Here is a 5,653-nt window from a genome sequence, read left to right as displayed (position 1 = left end):
GAAAAAAAACAAAACACAGAGGAAAATATAGGCAAAACACTCTCCAACATAAACCACAGCAGGATCCTCTATGACCCACCTCCCAGAATATTGGAAATAAAAGCAAAAATAAACAAATGGGACCTAAATAAACTTAAAAGCTTTTGCACAACAAAGGAAACTATAACCAAGGTGAAAAGACAGCCTTCGGAATGGGAGAAAATAATAGCAAATGAAGCAACAGACTAACAATTAATCTCAAAAATATACAAGCAACTCCTGCAGCTCAATTCCAGAAAAATAAACGACCCAATCAAAAAATGGGCCAAAGAACTAAACAGACACTTCTCCAAAGAAGACATACAGATGGCTAACAAACACATGAAAAGATACTCGACATCACTCATTATCAGAGAAATGCAAATCAAAACCACAATGAGGTACCATTTCACGCCCGTCAGAATGGCTGCTGTCCAAAAGATTACAAGCAATAAATGCTGGAGAGGGTGTGGAGAAAAGGGAACCCTCTTACACTGTTGGTGGGAATGGAAACTAGTACAGCCACTATGGAGAACAGTGTAGAGATTCCTCAAAAAACTGGAAATAGAACTGCCATATGACCCAGCAATCCCACTGCTGGGCGTACACACTGAGGAAACCAGACTTGAAAGAGACACATGTACCCCAATGTTCATCGCAGCACTGTTTATAATAGCCAGGACATGCAAGCAGCCTAGATGCCCATCAGCAGACGAATGGATAAGGAAGCTGTGGTACATATACACAATGGAATATTACTCAGCCATTAAAAAGAATACATTCGAATCAGTTCTAATGAGGTGGATGAAACTGGAGCCTATTATACAGAGTGAAGTAAGCCAGAAAGAAAAACACCAATACAGTATATTAACACATATATATGGTATTTAGTCAATCAGTAAAGATAACCCTGTATGCGAGACATCAAAAGAGACACAGATAAATAGAACAGTATTATGGACTCTATGGGAGAGGGCGAGGGTGGGATGATATGGGAGAATGGCATGGAAGCATGTAAACTGTCATATGTGAAATGAATTGCCAGTCCAGGTTCAATGCATGATACAGGGTGCTTGAGGCTCGTGCCCCGGGATGACCCGGAGGGATGGGAGGGGGAGGGAGGTGGAAGGGGGGTTCTGGAAGGGGAAAATATGTACACCCATGGTGGATTCATGTCAATGTATGGGAAAACAAATACAATATTGTAAAGTTAAAAAATAGAAAATAAACTAATTTAAAAGAAAAAAAAGAATATATATATATATACACATAAAAAAAAAAAAACACAGTTACTTACTCAACGTATTAGCCCAAGATTTTATTATTGGCCTGAGGCTGTGTTGGATTTGAGTGAAAAGGGAAGATTTAAGGAAACACATTGTACTCAGGGTACATGACTGAGTTTTGATAACTTGGTTTTACTTCTTTTTGAAGCATTTAGGGAAGAGGACGCAGGAGCCTTGTGTGTCATTCTTGATTAAGGACCATTTGTCTAGTTCCAGAGATGGCAATAAAAAATGACCCATTTGTCTGGTTCCAGAGATGGCACCAAAAGCAGGTGCATTTGCCTGTAAGGAGTGGACAGTTAACTGGAAGCTCAGACCCACACGGTAGGACCTCTGGAGATCTGGCAAGAAAAGGTGGAGGGAGGTACTGAGCAAGTGGAGAGAGCCAAGGGGACGTTCTCTCCCCAGTGCAGACAGAGCTCACAAGAGTTGACGCTGAAGAAAGGATGAGAGTTCAAGCATCTCGGTAGGTGCAACAGCATTGTCGGGGTGGGACACTGGTCGTTCCCTGTCCCTAGGCCACCTGGGGAGATGGCTCCTGGCCCCTCTCTTTTCATGAGGCCAATTAAGTGTAGTTTTTCCTGTTACTAAAAGTGGCCAGATGTTCAGGGACTGCCTATCTAAACACAAGTCAACCATCTTTAAAAAAAAAATACAGATAGCCAAGAGGCACATGAAAAGATGCTCCACATCACTAATCAGAGAAATGCAAATCAAAACTACAAGGAGGTATCACCTCACACCAGTCAGAATGTCCATCATTAAAAAGACTACAAATAACAAATGCTGGAGAGGATGTAGAGAAAAGGGAACCCTCCTACACTGTTGGTGGGGCTATAAGGAGGTGCAGCCACTGTTGAAAACAGTATGGAATTTCTTCAGAAAACTAATAAAATTAGTTAATAATTAGTTAATAGAATTATATGATCCAACAATCCCATTCTTAGGCATATATCCAGACAAAACTATAACTCAAAAAGAGACAGTCATCCCCTATGTTAATAGCAGCACTATTCACAATAGCCAAGACATGGAAACAACCTAAATGTACATCAATAGAGGAATGGATAAAGAAGATGTGATACATATACAATGAACTGCTGCTGCTGCTGCTGCTGCTAAGTCGCTTCAGTCATGTCCGACTCTGTGCAACCCCACAGATGGAGATCCACCAGGCTCCTCTGTCCCTGGGATTCTCCAGGCAAGAATACTGAAGTGGGTTGCCATTTCCTTCTCTCACAATGGACTACTACTCAGCTATAAAAAAAAGAATGAAATAATGAGATATGCATCAACATGGATGCAACTAGAGATTGTCATACTAAGTGAAGTCAGAAAGACAAATGTCATATAGTATCACTTATATGTCAAATCTAAAATATGATGCAAATAAACCTATCTACAAAACAGACACAGTCACAAACACAGAGAAGAGACTGGTGATTGTCAAGAGGGAGGGGGTGGAGGGATGGAGTGGGAAGCTGGGGTTAGCAGATGTAAGCTTTTGTATATAGAATGGATAAACAAGGTCCTACTGTATAGCACAAGAGAAGTATATTCAATATCCTATGATAAACCATATATATATATATATATATATATATATATACACACACATATATATATGCTGTGCTGGGAAGTATATATATATATGTACACACACACACATATATAACTGAATCACTTTGCTGTACAGCAGTAATCAGCATAATACAATAAATCAACTATACTTCAATAAAAATATAAAATAAAATAAAATTCCACCTTCTAAGAGTCAGAGAAGAAGGAAAAAAACCAATTGTTTAAAGATAGAGTTAAAAGACAATCACTGTTTTCATTTTACATATAGCATTCATTGATGGCTAAACCAAAACTCCTGTCTTATAACCAAGAGTTATAAGTTTGACCCTGAAGGCCTACAGCTTTCAGTTTTTCAGGGCACCAGCTGACCATCAAAGCCAAGTTCTCATTATAAAGGGGTACGTACTTGTTGGGGTCATGGGGTGGGTCTTGGGCCCTGGGAAGGGATTTGTCCAAGGGACTCCAACCAAGACAGTGTATGGCAATCCAGTGAAATGTAACAGAAAAGCCAGCATCTGAGTGTCTGTCCTAAAGGTAGTAGAATTAAGGGAGGAAAAGTACAGAGGGAAAGACTGAAACAAGAGGAGGAGATGGAAACATCTGTTTCCGGTGGCACACCTTCAGAGAAAAACTCTTTTGAGACAGTTTCTGCTATGAGTTTGAAAACCCAGTTCCTGGGGCAATGGAAATACCAGTAGTATCCCACAATTATGGCAGTGAAATATCCAGTCTCTGTGGGGAGAGGACCAAGACCATGCTGTTTTCTTAAGACTAGTGTCAGTTTAAATGCCCCATTAAATACACAATGTTAGAAATGTACCATTTCTGAAACTGGGCAGCTGAGGGGAGAGTTTAAAAGCAGTATTTCATAGCAGGAGTTCCTGCAAATGCTGTCATCCAATGACTTAAAAGTACACTGGGCCATAACCTGGGACCTGGAAAATTCCAAGGAATATCTTTCCATCATCACCACCTGTTTTAGGACCAAGTCATTGAAAAGCCAATTTCTCCTTTCCACTCCTTGCACCAAGCCTAATGTAGTTTTAAGAACCATGGGCAAAGCCTGCTCTACCAGTGGTGATAAAAATGAGGCTGGGCTGAGCTGGGAGAGGGCAGGCTGGCATGGTTTCCCTCCCTGGCTGGGTGTAACTGCATTCTGATAATCTCACTGTTAACAGGTTCTGTAAGGACCAGGGGAAGGTCAGGGCATGCATGCCTTTGGAAGCCAAGCAGAGATTCTTGGAGGCTTCAAAAACTAATTTAAAATGTAAAATTCTTATCACAGAAGCCATACTTATTCATCATCAACAGTTAGCACATTAGTTATATCTTTCTAGATATATAAATACATATATATATGTGTTGCTTTTTAACAAAAATGGGATTATTCTATAACATACATATTTCACTTAACAATATAATATGGGCACTTTTTTGTGTATTAACATAAATCTACATCATTTGGGGGGCTTCCCTAATAGCTCATCTGGTTAAGAATCCGCCTGCAATGCAGGAGACATAGGTTCAATCCCTGGGTTGGGAAGATCCCCTGGAGAAGGGAAAGGCTACCCACTCCAGTATTCTGGCTTGGAGAATTCCATGGACTGTATAGTCCATGGGGTCACAAAGAGTCGGATACGAGTGAGTGACTTTCACTTCACTTCACTCTCCATGTGTAAAACAGTTAGCCATCAGGAAGCAGCTGTATAACACAGGGAGCTCAGCTTGGTGGTCTGTGATGACCTAGAGGGGTGGGATGGTGGGGAGTAGGGTGGCTCAAGAGGTAGAGGATATATGGATACTTAAAGCTGATTCATGTTATTGTACAGCAGAAATGAACACAGGATTGCAAAGTAATTTTACTCCAGTTTAATAACACAGGTTATGCTTTCTCAACTCCATCTTCAAGACAGTGGCAGCAGTGTCTGTGATCTAGTCGGCAACATGCAGCTCTCTGTCCACACCCAGGAGCTAAACACTCTCCAGGTGACTGGCCAAGAGTTGCTTGCCTAGTTCAAGGCTCATGTAGCCTTGTTGGAGAATGTTGCTCCAGAAGATCAAGTCCTGCTCCTGACAGGCACATCCCTAGAGGATGAGGCTACCCTAGGCCAATGTGGGGTGAAGCTCTGAGCACTCTAGAAGCAGCTGGCCACATGCTTGGAGGTAAAGTCCATGGTTCCCTGGCCTGTGCTGGTAAAGTAGGAAATCAGACTTCCAAGGTGGCCAAACAAGAGAAAAAGAACGCTGGCCGGGTCAAGAGGCATTACGTAGTATAATCAGGGCTTTGTCAATGTTGTGCCCAACTTTGGCAAGAAGGGCCCCAATGCCAATTCTTGAGTCTGCTATAATCTCAGCTTTCTCTAATAAAACCACTTAGCACAATCAAAAAAAGGGGGTGGGTGTTGAAAACCAAATGAGTTAACTTATACATGTGTGTATGTGCAGAGTGTGTTCATTAAGTGAAGGATGTTGTATTTCTTCTTTTTCCCCAAACCAGCAAAGAATTATAGTGCTTTCTCACTTCAGAAGAGGGGGCCCACTGACTTGTCCTGGCGGCTGCCCTCTTTGCATAATTGAAGGAGAAGGAGAATGGTGGGGCAGGGGTCCCTGAGGCAGCTAAAGGGCAGGGAAGGGGTGATTCATTCACTTTGCTGTTTTGCTGGTGAGTCACGGTGTTTGACTGACCACCTCTGGCCAGGTTTGGAAGGAAGGCAGAAAATAGGATGGCAGAACTCATGTCACAGAGAGGCAAAAGAGAAGAGAGGTAA

General features: G+C 41.8%; 1 pseudogene; it reads left to right on the top strand.

Moving 5' to 3' along the window:
* Window positions 1–4,787: 4,787 nt before the first annotated feature.
* LOC145509910 (ubiquitin-like protein FUBI pseudogene) lies at window positions 4,788–5,222 on the top strand (annotated as a pseudogene).
* The last annotated feature ends 431 nt before the right edge of the window (window positions 5,223–5,653 follow it).

This window comes from Giraffa tippelskirchi, chromosome 1 (assembly GCF_054371585.1).
Source record: "Giraffa tippelskirchi isolate mGirTip1 chromosome 1, T2T-mGirTip1v1.2.pri, whole genome shotgun sequence".
Taxonomy (NCBI): domain Eukaryota; kingdom Metazoa; phylum Chordata; class Mammalia; order Artiodactyla; family Giraffidae; genus Giraffa; species Giraffa tippelskirchi.
Note: the sequence above shows the minus strand (reverse complement) of the source record. Positions and strands in the feature narration are given on the sequence as shown.